Raw genomic sequence first — 18318 nt, forward strand, 5'->3', positions numbered from 1 at the left:
CGAAGAAAGAAACAAAACTTTATCGATAATTTTTAGTGGCTTAATCCTTTGCAGAGCTGTTTAAAAATAATTATACTTCATGTGTAATTTTCAACTTGTCTGTGGTGAATAAACATCTATAAATTTTTCTTCACTTAACTGAGTGGTAATATTCCTAATCGAATTCCTTGTAAGTTACCCCAGTACAATGAACTGCAAAGTAAAGGTACTTCAGAGAGCCGTTTCGATGATACAGGATCGCCTTGCTTCACGTTTAAACTCTGTCTATTCCTTTACCTTCATGAACTGTAGCTGAAGTTGGCTCGTAAGTACCTAGGTTGAGAAAATGACAATAGTACAGCTGTCACTTAAATGGACTCAAAAACTGTCAAAACCAGATTACCAGACAACTGACGACCGGGGGGACAACCACAGCCTTGTTCCAATAATCTTCCTCCGTAAAAATTTCTTACACTATTTTGAAAGATCGTATCTTTGCTCTTCCATTGGGATTAAGTCCTTCAAACTGAAAAAGCGATACACATACTTCACTCTCGTTCAGATTTCCCCGTATTATTGTGATGCGCGACATGTTTACTGATATGTCTATGTAGCACTAATCCCTGCCTTTTCTTCAAACTTAATTACGTTGTACCTTTCGCAAAGTCTCGATTTTTATGTCCTCACATCCGGTGGAAGACATCAGCGATTAAATGTAATTCGGTATTTTGTACAACGTTTCAGCTACTCTTTCCTTTTAGCTCTGCGTCCTGCACAGCTGCCTTGCTTTGAGCTGTGTTTGACTACGTTCGGCAAATAGTTAACCCACCTCCTCTCACCTTCATCCTTTAAGATACCCAGCTAAATGATGAATATAATCTGGAATATCTTTGTATCCTCAAGTGAAGACAAAATAAGAAGCTCGAAATGTACATTACAGCATCTGTGAAGTCTTATTTCCAATTCTGCATTTGTTTTTACTCTGAATTTCAACAGCCTAAATTAAAATTCTGAGTTAATATAGAACAGTTTAATACTGACCACGTGAGATGATAAAATGATAAAGTTTTTCTAGGTCATTGCTAAGTCACGTTCCCGTAGAAGACTATGCTGGAATGAATGCTGTAAGTTTCAAAATGACCTCACGCCATTTTTGGTACAAAAACCGAAGTTGAGCCGCTAAATCCCCATGTAGTTGACTTGCGGTTCCTGCAGTACTGCCCATGCACTGTCGGGGATTAAGAGGCGAAAACAAACTCTTACCCAGTCTTATCCTAAGACTCCACTTTCATGGCACGTGTCAGTTTTAACTCATTTCGCATCCTCTACCTCAGCCTTCTTGGCTTCGTCTTCTCGTAGGGTTTGATGTCAAGTTTACTAAATTTCAGTGAAGTGTGGGCCGCTAAGGACGTCGCAGATTGTGTAGAGTCTACCCGCCATGTGATGCGGTCCTGTACACACATTAGATTGGATTTATGTTCACATCCAGAACACAGTATGGCAGCGTATTCATCGGAGGGGATAGTGAGGTAACCTCAAAATGTTAGTCCCACCTGAAAATGGAGGATCACAATGCTGGTGTCAGAGCTGTAACCTAGTGTGCGGAGGATAGGTGCCTGCCCAGTCTGGTGTACCAAGAATGGACAATGGCTGCTATGCCAGGTATTCGCTGCCAGTGTGGTCACACTCACGGAAAAGTCTCCAGTTAGTGACATAAAGGTGACTTCTGCTGAGTCAGAGCAAATTCAACCATGCTCCCATCTCTCTAGCGTCTCAGCTTTAATTTGCTGGTTACAGGCTTTGTGATCCTGGGTTCCTTAGCTGGGGACTAGTAAATACATTTGTCAGTCTAAGCTCTGCACATGCTTCACCGACAACCATGTAGTGTAGTGGTGGAGTGTTGCGCGTTTCGGAGAACAAGAACCTTGACTTCGCTGCCTAGCTCGTGGGAAGGTACACCTACCTATAAAAAAAAAAAGAAAACTCAACCTCAATGAGTGAATGGCTGGTGGGTTGAAGTCCCTAGTGGGCTACCTGCTGCTGCCCCCCCCCCCACTGCGCCTGTATATAAGAAGGGTAGGACGGATCCTCAAAATTACAGACTAACATCCTTAACATCGGTTTGTTGCAGGATTCTCGAAAATATTCTCAATTCGAATATAATGAATTTCCTTGAGACAGAGAAATTGCTGTCCATGCATCAGCACGGCTTTAGAAAGCATAGCTCCTGCGAAACGCAACTCGCCCTTTTTCACATGATATCTTGCGAAACATGGATAAAGATATCAGACGGATGCCATATTCCTTGACTTCCGGAAAGCGTTTGACTCTGTGCCCCACTGCAGACTCCTAACTAAGGTAAGAGCATACGGAATTGGTTCCCAAGTACGTGAGTGGCTCGAAGACTTCTTAAGTATCAGAACCCAGTACGGTGTCCTCGATGGTGAGTGTTCACCGGAGATGAGGGTATCATCTGGAGTGCCCCAGGGAAGTGTGGTAGGTCCGCTGTTTTCTATCTACATAAATGACCTTACGGATAGGGTGGATAGCAATGTGCGGCTGTTTGCTGATGATGCTGTGGTGTACGGGAAGGTGTCGTCGTTGAGTGACTGTAGGAGGATACAAGATGACTTGGACAGGATTTGTGATTGGTGTAGAGAATGGCAGCTAACTCTAAATATAGATAAATGTAAATTAATGCAGATGAATAGGAAAAAGAATCCTGTAATATTTGAATACTCCATTAGTAGTGTAGCGCTTGACAGTCACGTCGATTAAATATTTGGGCGTAACATTGCATAGCGATATGAAGTGGGACAAGCTTATAATGGCAGTTGTGGGGAAGGCGGATATTCGTCTTCGGTTCATTGGTAGAATTTTGGGAAGATGTGGTTCACCTGTAAAGGAGACCGCTTACAAAACACTAATACGACCTGTTCTTGAGTACTGCTCGAGAGTTTGGTATCCTTATCAGGTCGGATTGCGGGAGGACATAGAAGCAATTCAGAGGTGGGCTGTTAGATTTGTTACTGCAAGGTTTGATCATCACGAGAGTGTTACGGAAATGCTTCAGGAACTCGGGTGGGAGTCCAGAGGAAAGGAGGCGTTCTTTTCGTGAATCGCTACTAAGGAAATTTAGAGAACCAGCATTTGAGGCTGACTACAGTACAATTTTACTGCCGCCAACTTACATTTCGCGGAAAGACCACAAAGATAAGAGAGATTAGGGCTCGTACAGAGGCATATAGGCAGTCATTTTCCCTCGTTCTGTTTGGGAATGGAGTAGGGAGAGAAGATACTAGTTGTGGTACGAGGTTCCTTCCGCCACGTACCGTGTGGTGGATTGTGGAGTACGTATGTATGTAGATGTAGGGTAGAGCCACAGGTCGTACCACATCTGAAATGTAACGTCCACTGTTCAAAGTGCCGTCAATGCGAACAATAGGTGACAGACGTATAACCAATGGCACCCAATACCATCAGGCCGTGTGATACGCCAGTATGGCGATGACGAATACACGCTTCCAATGTGCGTTCACAGCGATGTCGCCAAACACGGTTGCGACCATCATGATTCTGTAAACAGAACCTGGATTCATCCGAAAAAACGACTTTTTGCCATTCGTGCACCCAGGTTCGTCGTTGAGTACACCATCGCAGGCGCTCCTGTTTGTGATGCAACGTCAAGGGTAACCGCAGTCATGGTCTCAGAGCTGATAGTCCATGCTGCTGCAAACGTCGTCGAACTGTTCGTGCAGATGGTTGTCTTGCAAACGTCCTCATCTGTTGACTCGGGGATCGACACGTGGCTGCACGATCCGTTGCAGCCATGCGGATAAGGTGCCTGTCATCTCGACTGCTAGTGATACGAGGCCGTTGGGATCCAGCACGCGTTCCGTTTACCCTCCTGGACCCACCGATTCCATATTCTACTAAGTCATTGGATCTCGACCAACGCGAGCAGCAGTGTCGCGATACGATAAACCGCAATCGCGATAGGCTACAGTCCGACCTTTATCAAAGTCGGAAATGTGATGATACGCATTTCTCCTTACACGAGGCATCACAACGATGTTTCACCAGGCAACGGCGGTCAACTGCTGTTTGTGTACGAGAAATCGGTTGGAAACGTTCATGTCAGCACTGTCGCCACCGGCGCCAACCTTGTGTGAATGCTCTGAAAATCTAATCATTTGCATATCACAGCATCTTCTTCCTGTCGGTTAAATTTCGCGTCTGTAGCACGTCATCTTCGTCGTGTAGCAATTTAATGGCCAGTAGTGCAACATGCTGTGTGTGGAAATTGTGGAAGTTCAGCTCACTACTTAGCAAATTCTTGTATACTTCTTTCGAAATGGATACACTGCCCCCAGGGATCGCACAGTATGGAGCAGAAAATGAGGTTTAAACGAAGAAAAAAAATGGAGTAGTTGTAAGTCAATAGACAAACTATGGTGAAGCTAAAAAGCTTGTCATGCAACCTCCAGTAGTTGCTACTTGTGCATATGCTCTTAAAAACCAATCGCAAAGTGAGATGCCTCCATACAAACTCGGACCACAGATCCAAATGAGAGCACATGCACTTGTTTGTGTACCCGTGCAGAAAACTATACTTGAACCTGGTATCAATTGGAAGCCATTGGCGATGGGCCTCAGTCAGATATCACTGCCCCCCATCAGAAGCCTGCTAAGCCATCCTGACAACCCAAGCAACCAGCTCCTCTCCACAAGTAAGGAAAACTTCCTTGAAAAAGTAGTTCAAAGTCGAAGAAAGTCGCAGTTAAACCTTCAGATTGGCGAGCTCTCACCCCCCCCCCCCCCCACCGCCCCTCAGGTGGGTACTTTACGATATGGATTTCCAACTGGAGGAACCAGAGAGCTGGGCATATGCTAACGCTCCCCCTGTCCACCTGTTTAATTCAACGCCCCCCCCCCCCCCAAGGGAGAAAGACAAGACTAACCATCACTAATCAATGGTTCCCATAGGAACTTCCATGTCGTAGGGTTAAATGAATACCGATCACATTTGGCAGAATTACAGTTCCTGGTCCAGGAGAAACCATTCCACATTTGCTTGCAAGAAACGCGTCTTAGTCGCTGACACATCTGCATTAAGGGGTTACCACCCCTACAGGAAGGACCATATAGAGGTAATGGCAGAGTGGCTGTTTTCATGACAGATACCATTCCTCTCTGTCCTTCTTACGACGACCATGCAAGCAGCTGCTGTAAGAGTCCTAGCACATCAATGCGTTATTTGTATCTTCCACCTCATGATCCTGTGTATACAGATGGACTGACAGAACTCTTGCGAGCACTCCCACGCCCATTTTTCCTCGTGGGGAACTTCAGTGCACACAATGAGCTGTGAGGCTCGTCTACCACTTGCTCCAGGTGTTGGATGATCGAGATTTCTGAATGTAGGTCAGAAGACACTTTTCCACAGCTGCAGGCCCCTTTTCAGCCACTGACCTTTGTTTTTGCTCCCCTGCTACTGCAGACTCCTTCAATAGGAAATGACTACAAATTTACATTCTAAGGAGTTCTTCCCAGTGTAGATTCGTCTGCTGACTAGGACGGTGGCTGACAGACCACGAAGATGGATGGTTGAAAGGGCAAATTGGTTGCAGTAGAGTCGACAGTATATTTTTTAACAAAAGGATTCTGCACAGGAGATGGTGGCCCATATCATTGTGAGCTCGAACAGGCTGCCTCAGTCCATCCCCCCCCTACCCCCCCCCCCCCCCGTCTAGCAATTACCTCAGACGATGGCCTGTACCTTGGTGGACTGACGACTGTCTATTGGCAATCATGGCCAGATGAACAGCTCTGCGGAACTTCAAATACTATCCAACTACAGAAAACCTTCATGCCTTTAGATCTATAAGAGCACGTGTGAAGTGAGTGATAAAAGAAAGGAAGAGGGATTCCTGGAAGGAATTCAAAACTTCCATTAATCAGTCCACTTCCAATGTAGATTTTTCGAATCAATTGCATTTCAGGCAAGGGCAGTACAAATCCTTACATACAGCCTTGACGAGAAATGGAGTTTGTGTGGACGCGCCTAAAGACATGGGTCAGGTTTTAGCTGAACACTTCAGTCACTGCGTCATCCAGACAGGTTCCTGCGTTTTAGGGTGCTCTGAAAGACTGCAGACATGAGGAAGCTCCGTTTCTTCTCGCGTAATGAGGAAGTCTGCAACCTTCCATTCGTCATGTGGGAACAGGAATCACCTCTGTCTGCAGCCAAAGACACTCCTCCAGGACCTGTTGAGATTCATTATGCCATGCTCCATCTGAAGCTAAAGATAGGTCCTCTTGTTTCAATCAGGTATCGTTTGATGGACATTACCCATCAACTTGGAAGGAGGCAATATTAATTCCATTATGGAAACCAAGGGAAGACCTTAGCGCCTCTGTCAGTTAGTAGAGTGTAGCTCCTACGAGTTGTACAAGACTCTTGAACGCATGGTCAACTGCTACTTTGTATGGCTGCTCAAATCCCAAGGTTACCGGAGCCGCTCCCAGTGGGGTTTCAGGCGCTACTGGTCCACCCTTGACAGCTTAATTATACTGGAGTCAGCGATACGGGAGTCCTTACGCCAAAACCATTTGGTTTATTTTTGACCTCCAAAAAACCGTAACACTCCTTGGAGGTAGATCATCCTTCGCTAGCTTCATGCATGCGGTCTACGTGGACAGCTGCCACTTCTTATCCAATCCTTCCTCGAGAACTTGCACTTTCGATACTGCGTTGGTAATGCTTTGTCTGGCAGCTATGTTTTCGAGAAAATGGGTCCTCGAAGGCAGTGTACTCAGTGTCCCATTGGCTGGCATTGTTTGTCAAGGCATTTCATCATCATCAGTCAGCAGCCCTGATAAATACTCTCCGTTTGTGAATGTCTCTGCAATCTTCTACTCTTCCTCCGATCTTGCAATGACAAGGCAGCTACAATTGACCTCTAGGTGACTGGAAACCTGGGCCAGGATAACTGGTTTTTGGTTATCACCAGAGAAGACTACATGTGTCAGTTTTAAATGCGCTCATCGAAGTTTTAACAAACAAGTCTAACAATTGGGGGGGGGGGGGGGAATATTTTAAGTTTTCAGTGAACTGGGCTTTTGGGTTTATTTGACTCGAAATTAACTTGGCTTCCACACCTGGAAGACCTACGAACAAACGGCTTCCAGTCATTGAATATTTTGAAATGCCTTAGAAAAAAAGTATGGGAAGCTGGCAGGACCTGCCTCCTGCAATTTAATAGGACATTTGTTTGCTCATGTTTAGAGTATGGCAGCTTGGTCTGTGGATCGGCCCCTAGGTCCTACCTCAAGATGTTAGATGCTGCCCGCCATGAGGGCATTCAGATATCGACTGGAGCCTTTTGGACCAGCCCAGTTCAGGGTCTGTGTGCAGAGGCTGGTGAACCACCGCTCTAGGTTCAGCGACATAGTCTCTTGGCTCGACAGCCACTGAAAACCTCACTGGCACCTCAGTTCTTGGCATTTGGTGCAGTGGATTGACACAACTTTGAATGGCTGTTCAGGAATAGGCTCCACTCAACCAAGCCATTTGGAATATGTGATGCTGAATGTCTCAAGAATCTGGATCTAAAAGACCTCCGAATACAGTGTCAGGTATGGGGAATCCGTTGACACCTTGGTGTCTTCAGAGACACAGTGATTTTTAGCTGGACACAGTATGAGAACTTGTACTCCAGGTGACCTTTTTCAACTTTTTCTTCTTTAAGTGCCATGTTTGCAACATTGGTCATATAAATGGACCCCAGCAAGAGAATGTCCTGAGTTGTTACGCTGTTTTCCCTGATGGCACAGGAGGATTCAGACATTACTGTACAAGGTTTCTTGTCTGTACCGACCTATTTAGTGCACTACAAGCACTTCATCAAATGTATCCAGCAGACCAGTTGATTTAGCTTATCAGTGACTACTTACAACGGCTCCAACGCCATGGCAAGGACATGATCTTTTTGCTGGGTACCTGGCCACATCAGGATACAGGGAAACAACATGGCTGATAAACTTGCCAAGGGAGCATGTTGTGATGGTGTTGTCTGTCAGTGTCCCATCCCATTGCACATTGTCATCTCATTTTCTAACAGATGACCACACAGGCATGACGAACTTAATGTCAGTCTCAAAGCTGGAAAGAGGTTCTGCTTGCCTGACTGTGCATCGGATACAGCCCTTTAACACATGGCTTCCTTTTCTCATGGAGATCCACCACACTGTGAGGTTTATGGTATGCCGCTTTCAGCTCAGAAAGGTGTCTTTCATTCTGAAACCAGGGTGGCTCTGTCTCGATGGAGATCTGCCCACCATACTCTGATTCCAGTGTTGAGAGTGGTGACATTTTGTGAACAGTCAGGCCTCATCCCTAAATAGGTGAGGAGGCAGACTTTAATGCATTATAAACTGCGGTACATGGGGTGACTACCTTCGTCCCCCATCTGTGAGATTGGTATGCTGACTTTTCGTCAGGGTGGTGGCGACCGTGATGTTGAGTGCACCTCACCTAAAATCGTCAATCACACTGGTGGTCATGCCAACATGGGCGCCTCAGTAGTTACAAACATTTGTATGCAGAAAACTTAAATCTCTTCCCATCTTATGTCTTGTCATAGGATGAGTCGGGCAAAGAGATAGCTTGCCCACTTTTTGGTATGCTGCAGAACTGATGGAGAAGCTTTAGCAAAAATGAAATCTCTATTTTTAAAAATATTGAGGATACGTTCGCAGAAGTTGCTGCAATTGATAAAAAGGGATAGACCTATTGATCAAAGCTTTAAATGTTATAAAACAAGCACTATAAGCCTGCGAAAAGCTAGCTGAGATAAGTTCCCATAATAAAATGAACAGGGTTCAGTCTCGCCTTCCAGTGACTTTGGATACATCCTGCTGTAGTAACGAGGCTTCTTGTGTGATGTACAGAAGGATGATGCACGAGTACGGATTTGCGAACAACCGTCTGCACGTGTAAACTGCTGAGAACACTACCTCCCTCGTTCCTGATATGTTCATTTTTCAAGTGGGAAGAGAATATACACGCTCATTAAACACTTGACATTGTTATATCAAGGTGTTATGAGGAAGTATGACTCCATTTTCGAAGAGCACGAACCCCACATCTAGTCAGATATCAAGGTCTCAGCCACTCCTGGCGCTGGCCAAATGTCAATTACTATTTTTCAGTCAGGGAGAGGACACCAACTCTCTCGACAACCAATACCATAGAACCGGTTGTAAACACCCCATCGATGTATTGCCTTGTCCTCCTCTAGCAGCGCTCCTGTTCTGTGGAGGATGTCCATACAGGAAACACCCCACAAGGATAATGATAAACCGAAGGTGTAACTGAATCCTGCTGATCCAGTTTACCTGACAGCCCGCTCCTGCTATGTCAATTGAACTGTGAAGGCTACAATCGCTAATTAGCCAGACTTTGTCAATGGCTAATTTCTCTTCAGTTGGCGTGCCACTTGAGGAGTGAAAAATCTCAGAAACCGAACCATCTACACTCAAAATGACGTTATCAGACAGGGAGCATTTGGAGAAGTCTGCGTGCTCATATGCTCTTAGCTTTGTTCATGCACATTTATCAGTTACAGTAACAGAATGTACTACTTACACGCACAGGTCTGTAATCTATGAAGAGCTGGTATAGCAGATGGAAAAGCTGCCTCCACCCTGCCTCATACTGGGGGACTTCAGTGTCCACCATCTTTTGGGCGGTAGCAAAAATACATCTAGCAGGGGTCAGGTAATACAGCAATTAATTTTAGTTCAACCCACTGAACACACTCAACCATAGGCACTACAGCCTGCACTGCACGTATCTCGCATTTCATCCAGTGTGTGTCCAGGGCGACCACTTCAATATAACTTTGTCAGATCATCAACCACCAACCAATGCACCACATGATAGCTTTGAAGAAAAACAAAGTCCACCTCCAATGCTTTTCCTCTTGAAGCCAGTCAAGAGCACATCGAAGAAATTGGACAAGATATGCTCTTGACAGTGGTTCAAATGGCTCTGAGCACTATGGGACTCAACTGCTGTGGCCATCAGTCCCCTAGAACTTAGAACTACTTAAACCTAACTAACCTAAGGGCATCACACACACACCCATGCCCGAGGCAGGATTCGAACCTGCGACCGTAGCAGCAGCGCGGCTCCGGACTGGAGCGCCTAGAACCGCACGGCCACCGCGGCCGGCTCTTGACAGTTTTTATGCCAACTGCAGAAGGAATGATGACACATTCTTTAGGTGGCCGCTTCCAGAACCCTGTGCTATGGTGGTATGAAGAAATAGCTTAAAGTATATAAGTGGCATGCGATTTTATTTAAAATGATGAAAGCATTATTAAAATGCTTTAATTAGATGTATGTATTATTTATTCGCTCAAAATATTCTAGAGAATTATTAAGTCAGTGAACTGGTAACTACAGTTCCCTTTGGTCAGCTGGAAACATGATCTTGGTTTATTTTCGCACATAGAATCCTCGGCCTGTACAAGTGGAATTACTGTAATCAGTTGACGATGGATGTCCTTGCTGGATACCTTGATTTTAATGTAGATAATAATGGGTTAATATTTCTACTGATAAATTGACTGTGATGGCAGATTTACTGGAAACAACCAGAACTGAATGTCCAAGTATTCTTTGGCAGTACTCAACATATTGAGACTTTGGATAAAAAATGTTTTCTACCTTGAAATATAGATACTCACGCACAGTAGTACACACAGAATAAACTGAAATAGCAGACATAAGTTGTGTAGTATATATGACCTTTAATTAATGGAAGCAGTAATGGCAGCAAAGAATAGAACACTTATTTAACAAAACTGTTGTCAAGTACAGGAGTCAGTGCTAGTTGTGCTCCAATCAAAGTAAAGTTACAATAGTTCCATAATCTTATTACAAGTCACTTTCCAATGTGAAGTGATACAGCCACAGCCTCTAGCTTGGTGAGGCGTTCAGTGAAAACTTTTCATAATACCTTTGAAAAAGTTCTTTAAACAATTGAAAAGGTGATTCACCTTTTCTTTTAACGTACGGTAATTTTGTAAGACTGTTGTGCTCAAAAGTATTTTGTTTGTTTTGATTACTGAGTAGGGCTGTAGTGTGCTGATTAAGATAACTGCAGCCTAACGGGTAGTTAGTGAGAGTGGCTAGCACTTGTGAACAATGTTGGAAACTATGGTTACAATTTGATTTAGAGAGACTAACGCTGCAGTGGCCTAATAATCGCAGATACCTTTCCAACATGCGCGAAGGCTCTAAGAAAACATGAAAAACCAGAGCAAAACCTTTCAACCATGTTTTCCATTTAGTAATTTATAAAGGCCTTGATGCGGATATTTAAACAGATGACATCCATGTTTACCTAAAACAGTACTATTGCAAAGTGACATATTGAACGAAACGTCAAATCGTCATTTCATTAACACACACAGGTATGTAAAATTATTTTGTCACTTCATAATATAATTTCATACATGGTTTACACAAATATTTTTTGGAACCAGATCGGTCTCACAGGTGTGGATGTAGGGGTAGGAGATGGATGGGGCTGATCCTGAGATAGGATTGCAGCAAGGATTTGTGAACAAGAAAGAAACCACAGATTTGTAACTACTGTTTACTGACAATTTTCCTGCAGAAGAATGGAGTTAGCACATCATGTTGTCGAACCTGTATCTGGTCTGAATTTAAAGATTCAGAAGAAGTAGTTACAAATATCCATATTTCTGAATTCAACTTTGGTAACTTTTGAACACTAACATTGTAGTTATTCATCACTGTGAACTGTAGATAACCTGTTTTTAGTTTTCAGCGGAAGCATGATACACACTTCTGAACTACCCTGAGTGTGAATATTTATAAATGAATAGGCTGATAGTTGTGTGATCTCTATTTAAGAAGGAATAACTTGTTCATGGATAATGAAATTCACCATAGTATTAAACGCACATAACATAACGTTATTTATCACAGATTCATAGACAGAAGTTGCGTTTGTGATTACACGTAGTTGATGGGACAGCTACCCTGAGAACATAAATGTCTTGTACAGAAAACAAGATGATACCAGAATGCAGTGCCAGTACCAGTGGTTTACTGCTTCCGGTAAATGTATAATATATATCTATTGCACAATAAACACTCCAGATGAGAATATGCTAAATGCTGTCATCAACTGCATATTAGTCAGCTACTACATATCATATGTAGAGTAGTCTCAATTGAGAATTAATAAGTCATTTCAGTTCAGAGGTGATTGTTGTGTAAAAAAACCGTATACTGTGAAACTGGTTCATATTATATCGTATAATAGATACAAATGATAGTTTTGTAGATAGATTAGTATGAAGTATTTCTGTATGCAACTAGATAATAGAAAATCATTATTTCAACGAATCAGCACATAAACATAAATCAACTGAATATGAACTGTGTAAGAAAAAGTAGTAGCATATTTCTAAGAAGAAACCACAAACACTTTCAGAATGGATATATTACTCATTAACAGTAAAAATAATATAAAATGGCACAGGCTGTGAAGCAGTCATTGAAGTGGAGGATGTCATGTTTGGCAGCGTGTTCAGCAGCCGGGTGATCCACTCGTTTCTTTGCCACTGTTTGTCAGTGGCGATACATGGGACAGAACGGTTGTTGGTTGTCATGCCCACATAGAATGAAGCACAGTGGTTGCAGCTCAGCTTGTAGGTCACATGACTGGTTTCACAGGTAGCCCTGCCTTTGATGGGGTAGGTGATGTTTGTCACTGGACTGGAGTAGGCGGTGGTGGGTGGATGTATGGGACAGGTCTTCCATCTAAGTCTATTACACGGTATGAGCCATGAGGTATGTGGTTGGGAGCAGGGGTTGTGTAAGGATGGACTAGTATATTGTGGAAGTTCGGTGGACGGCAGCATACCACTGTAGGAGGGGTGGGAAGGATAGTCTGCAGGACATTTCTCACCTCAGAGCACGACGAGAGGTAGTAGAAACTCTGTCAGATAACGTAATTCAGTTGCTCTAGTCTTGCATGGTACTGCGTTACGAGGGGAATGCTTCTGTGGCCGGATGGAGGGACTCTCAGAGGTGGTGGGAGACTGGAAAGATGTGGCACGGGAGATTTGTTTTTGTACAAGGTTGGGAGGATAATTACAGTCTGTGAAGGCTTCAGTGAGACCCTCAGTATACTTCGAGAGGGACCACTCGTCACTGCACATGCGACGAACATGGGTGGCTAGGCTGCACGGAAGTGACTTCTTGGTATGTAACAGGCATCAGCCGTCGAAGTGGAGGTATTGCTGGAGGTTAGTAGGTTTGATATGGATGGAGGTACTGATTTAGCCATGTTTGACAACCCATTACCTCATGGCTCATACCCTTGTAATAGACTTAGATGCAAGACCTGTCCCATACATCCTCCCACCACCACCTACTCCAGTACAGTCACAAACATCACCTATCCCATCAAAGGCAGAGCTACCTGTGAGACCAATCACGTGATCTACAAGGTGAGCTGCGACCACTGTGCTGCATTCTATGTAGGTATGATAACCAACAAGCAGTCTGTCTGCATGAATCGCCACTGACAAACTGTGGCCAAGAAACAAGTGGACCACCCGGTTGCTGAACACACTGCTAAGAATGACATCCTTCACTTCAATGACTGATTCACAGCCTTTGCCATATGCATCCTTCCCACCAAGACCAGCTTTCCTGCACTGTACAAGTGGGAACTTTCCCTGCAATACATTCTACATTCCCATAACCATTCTGGCCTCAACCTTCGTTAGTCACTGTCCTCACCCATCCAGCCCCTTCCATGTTCCCATTCCAGCACTACACAGCTGTCATTCCAGCATCGCACCCAGTCTTTTTACTTCTCTCCTTTTACAATTCCCCCCCCCCCCTCCCCTTGCCCTCCGTCTAACCTGCAGCATTTCACTGTCCACCACCTTGTTGACGAAGGCCTTAATGGCCAAAAGCTTTATTTGTTACTGTCATTTTTTGTGCCTATCTGCGACTCAGCATCTCCCCTATATGGTGAGTAGCTTTTCATAATATTGTTACATTCCATCATGGATTTTACATTGTTTGATTATATCTAACATTCATATTATTCTTTCACCATCAAGAATAATAAATTGAAAACTTAAGATAAACCACACATTTGCATATTTCCAATAAGAGCCACACAGTGTGGCCGTGCGATTAGAGGCGCCATGTCACTAATCGTGTGGTCCCTCACGCCAGAGGTTCGAGTCCTCCCTCAGGCATGGATATGAGTGTTGTCATTAGCGTTAACTTAGTTTAAGTAGTGTGTAAGTCTAGGGACCGATGACCTCAACAGTTTGGTCCCTTACGAATTCTCTCTCTCTCTCTCTCTCTCTCTCTCTCTCTCTCACACACACACTCACACTCACACTCACACACACACACACACACACACACACACACACACACACACACACACACACACACACACACTCACTCACTTCCAGTAAAATAACAAATTTTTGCCTCTTGGAGTTGTTTTTTCTTTTCGGTACTCCTGCTACTCCCCCCTGAAGGTCAAAACTGTTCAATATATGTACATTCAGCACAGGCTGATACACAATTGTCTGAACATTAAGAATAATACTTCTTGATATCCTGGTGAGGGTGCAACCCTCTCACCCTGTGTGTTGCAGGATACCCCACAAAATATAACTCCAGATGCTGTATTTGTAGAATATCAAAGGGGCCGATGTACAACTGCTGCCAGTTATTGTTCTTGGTATGTAATGATGATCATGGGTGTGTACACAATAGCACCTTTTCTCCAATTTGTAAATTCTCTTCCTGTTCTTCAATTTGTAAATTCTCTTTCCCACCTATTCAGTTGTTCTTACAGGTACTATTCATGCTTTATTGTCCCACTGTATCTCTTCATTTGTGGTGTTCGGTAGCCTTTCCAATCATTCATTTCTTTCTTCTTTCTTGAATACAAGTTCCACTGGTGTGAAGTCAGTTGAATTGTGGGGCAAGTTATCAACTGTTTGCTCAAATTCGCCTAAATAGTTAATCGTCAGAGTTTGTCTATTGGAGCCGTAAGACTTTTTGAAATCATACAATATACAAAAAATGCATTTAGTTGGATTTTCTTCTGGATGATAGTGTGAGAATGATATCTAATACTGGCTTTGTTCAAAGCGTTTCTCCAGCTGTAGCATGTAAAGCTGGGTGCATTACCAGCTAATATTGCCTGTCTTACCCACATGTGGAATACGATCATCATTTGGTTAATAACGGATTTGCTTGTGACAGATTTGTCTGGATGTAAATTAACATATTTTGTGGGTATTTCCAGAAAACCTATATGTTTCCATCCACCTCTTGCCCTAGACAAAGGGCCACAAATGTCAACAGATACGAGGGCTAAATGTTTATCAGGTAAAACTGAGTCTAAAAACCCTTGGCTATCCCTATTGCTAGGTTTTGTTTTCCCAGACACTACATGTTTTTAATACTCTCAGGTCTCTCCTAGATAGGTTATTTATTCACATATTTAATTACACTGAAGTGATCCCATGCGTAATGTGAATACAAATAACTTTATCACATATTCTTCAGGAATACACATACATCTTTCGTGGGTATTGTCGCTCTGTCAATGAAATAAAACTTCCTTAACAATTTCAGGTACGTTGAATCCTTTCTTGATTCTGTTGGGCCGGCCGTAGTGGCCGAGCGGGTCTAGGCGCTTCAGTCTGGAAACGCGCGATCGCTACGGTCGCAGGTTCGAATCCTGCCTCGTGCATGGATGTGTGTGATGTCCTTAGGTTAGTTAGGTTTGAGTAGTTCTAAGTCTAGGGGACTGATGACATCAGATGTTAAGTCCCATAGTGCTCAGAGCCATTTGATTTTTTGCACTTGCTCAGATAGTCAAGGTACTTTGTCTACTTGGGACAGGCCGGCGGAGTGGCCGAGCGGTTCTAGGCGCTACAGTCTGGAGCCGAGCGAGCGATACGGTCGCAGGTTCGAATCCTGCCTCGGGAATGGATGTGTGTGATGTCCTTAGGTTAGTTAGGTTTAATTAGTTCTAAGTTCTAGGCGACTGATGACCTCAGAAGTTAAGTCGCATAGTGCTCAGAGCCATTTGAACCATTTTCTACTTGGGACAGGTGGGCACGACAGTTCTCCTTTACTAACTGTGTTTCTGTCCCTCGGCAGTACTGATCTTGGTTACCTTCTTTCCTTAGCAAATATACATGAGCAAGAACTGACATTGCCACGAAGAGAAATCTATATGCAAGTCCTTCTCTCAGATTGTTTCAAGCCCTGTGTACATTCTGCTAAGAATTTATTCACCATAATGAATATACATCTTATCACTACATTTACTGTATTGAACGCTAACATAGCCTGTATCCAGATATTCTGCAGCCATGTGCCAACTGCTCTCACAAATCTGAACAGGAAATGTAGGTAATGTGGTCTTCTATGGTACTTTTCGGAAAAAAAATGCTGCAGATAGCTAGACCGACACACCTATGACAAGTACAGTCTTTAGGGAAATATTTTCTACTGTGGCATAGATTGCTGAAATTGGTACTGAAGGGCAACTTCCTGTATTTGCATTCGCATCTTCAGTGACCTCTTTGATCATATCATATCTTTCGCAACATTATACCTAAGGGTCTGAACTTCTGGCACATAACCCTTACTCAGTTCCTCGACCTACACTTCAGGGCATAATTGTTGAGTACAGTTTAGTCTCACTGACGTTGCTCACCTCGATGGGCATCATCATCAACTACACTGAAATTGTCGGTGTCTGTTCCTTCCAGTCCAATTCGATAGATCCACAGCCCTCAAGTAGAGGATTGGCATTGTGGACGATTATTACTAGAGTTACAACCAGGATTACACATACACTCATATTTACATTGCTTGTTTTTCTTTTGAATGAAACTGTTGCCATTGCTGTTTGGTCCTTGGTTATAGTAGTGTCCATTGTTATTAAGATTGTGAGATACCGAACGATTCGCATTTGTTCCTTGCGCAGAGTGATTGTTACCATTTGCATAACCATTGTATTTGTTCGCAGCTTACATATAAAAATTGCCTTGGTATGTTTTCGACCACCAATCTTGTTGGATTAGGCCCATAGGGTCAAGGATGAACAGGAATTCCTCTAAATAATCATTAAAAACTTGTATGAACTTCTCTCGGATTTCAACTGGTAACTTCGCCTTCAGAATTAGAAAGATATCCTTATAGGTTATCGGTTTATCCCAACATCTAGTTTTTGAGGTATTTTTCGAAATTCCCTTCCTAAATGAGTAAGGTTCTGGATTGAAAACTCCCTTTTTAAGATGATCCTGGAAGCCTTCTCAAAGTCTTCGTGTGTTTGACGTACATCCATCACATTGGTTGTCCAGAAGGCTCCTTTCGCTTGGTTATATCCTGAGACAAATCTGACCTTCTGCTGCTCAGTCTGGGACCTCCACTGTACACCATTAAATTCTGTACTAAATACCACTAGATCAACTGATTTTTTTTTGTGTCTGGCGAAAATAAAAGGTTGGAGTTGAATATGCTTTAATAATTTTTCCTGCAACATGTTCGCACCGATATTCAGAACGTTTGCATGTGTATTATCTAAGCCACTGCCATGTTTGTTGTTACAGGCGTATGTATTGAGAAAGATTGATTTGGAGCCTGAAGTTCGATTCCTCTGTTCCCCTTGAATCTTAGAACGGCATTCTTTAATAGCCCCCCCCCTCCCGCCGAACTATTACTAGACGTTTCGAGAGAGCTTCCACATATTGTGTATTCTTCGATTTCCATTTGCACATTCCTCAGTTGTTTTGAAAGTAGTAAACCATCAGATGGAAGGTGTTGAACAACCTCCTTGGTGACACAATGAATTACTTACTTATCCTTAGCCCAATTATCTGGCTCACCTGAGTATTTTTGCAGTTGTTCATGAAATTTTTGATCCAAAAGCGTATCGCACCCTGTAGATAATTCCTTAACTGATTTTTCTGTGTGATATTCACTACAGTCCTCACGCTTTCGAAATCTTGCTTTGTTGGAAGATCCTCTATCTTTAATGGCATCTCTGATCCTGAGTAGTCACACTGCTAATTGTCGTTGATAAATTAGTTGCTATGATTGACAAACGTGCTAGTTGATTCAGTATTACCCCCCAAGTGATCTGCAACATTTGGATTTCATGCTGGAGGGTGCTCCAGTTCACGTACCTTCCAAACAGGCTGAACATTGGGCTCCTATTCGCGTTGCATCTT

The sequence above is a fragment of the Schistocerca cancellata genome, chromosome 2 (genome assembly GCF_023864275.1).
Source record: "Schistocerca cancellata isolate TAMUIC-IGC-003103 chromosome 2, iqSchCanc2.1, whole genome shotgun sequence".
NCBI classification, from domain to species: Eukaryota; Metazoa; Arthropoda; class Insecta; order Orthoptera; family Acrididae; genus Schistocerca; species Schistocerca cancellata.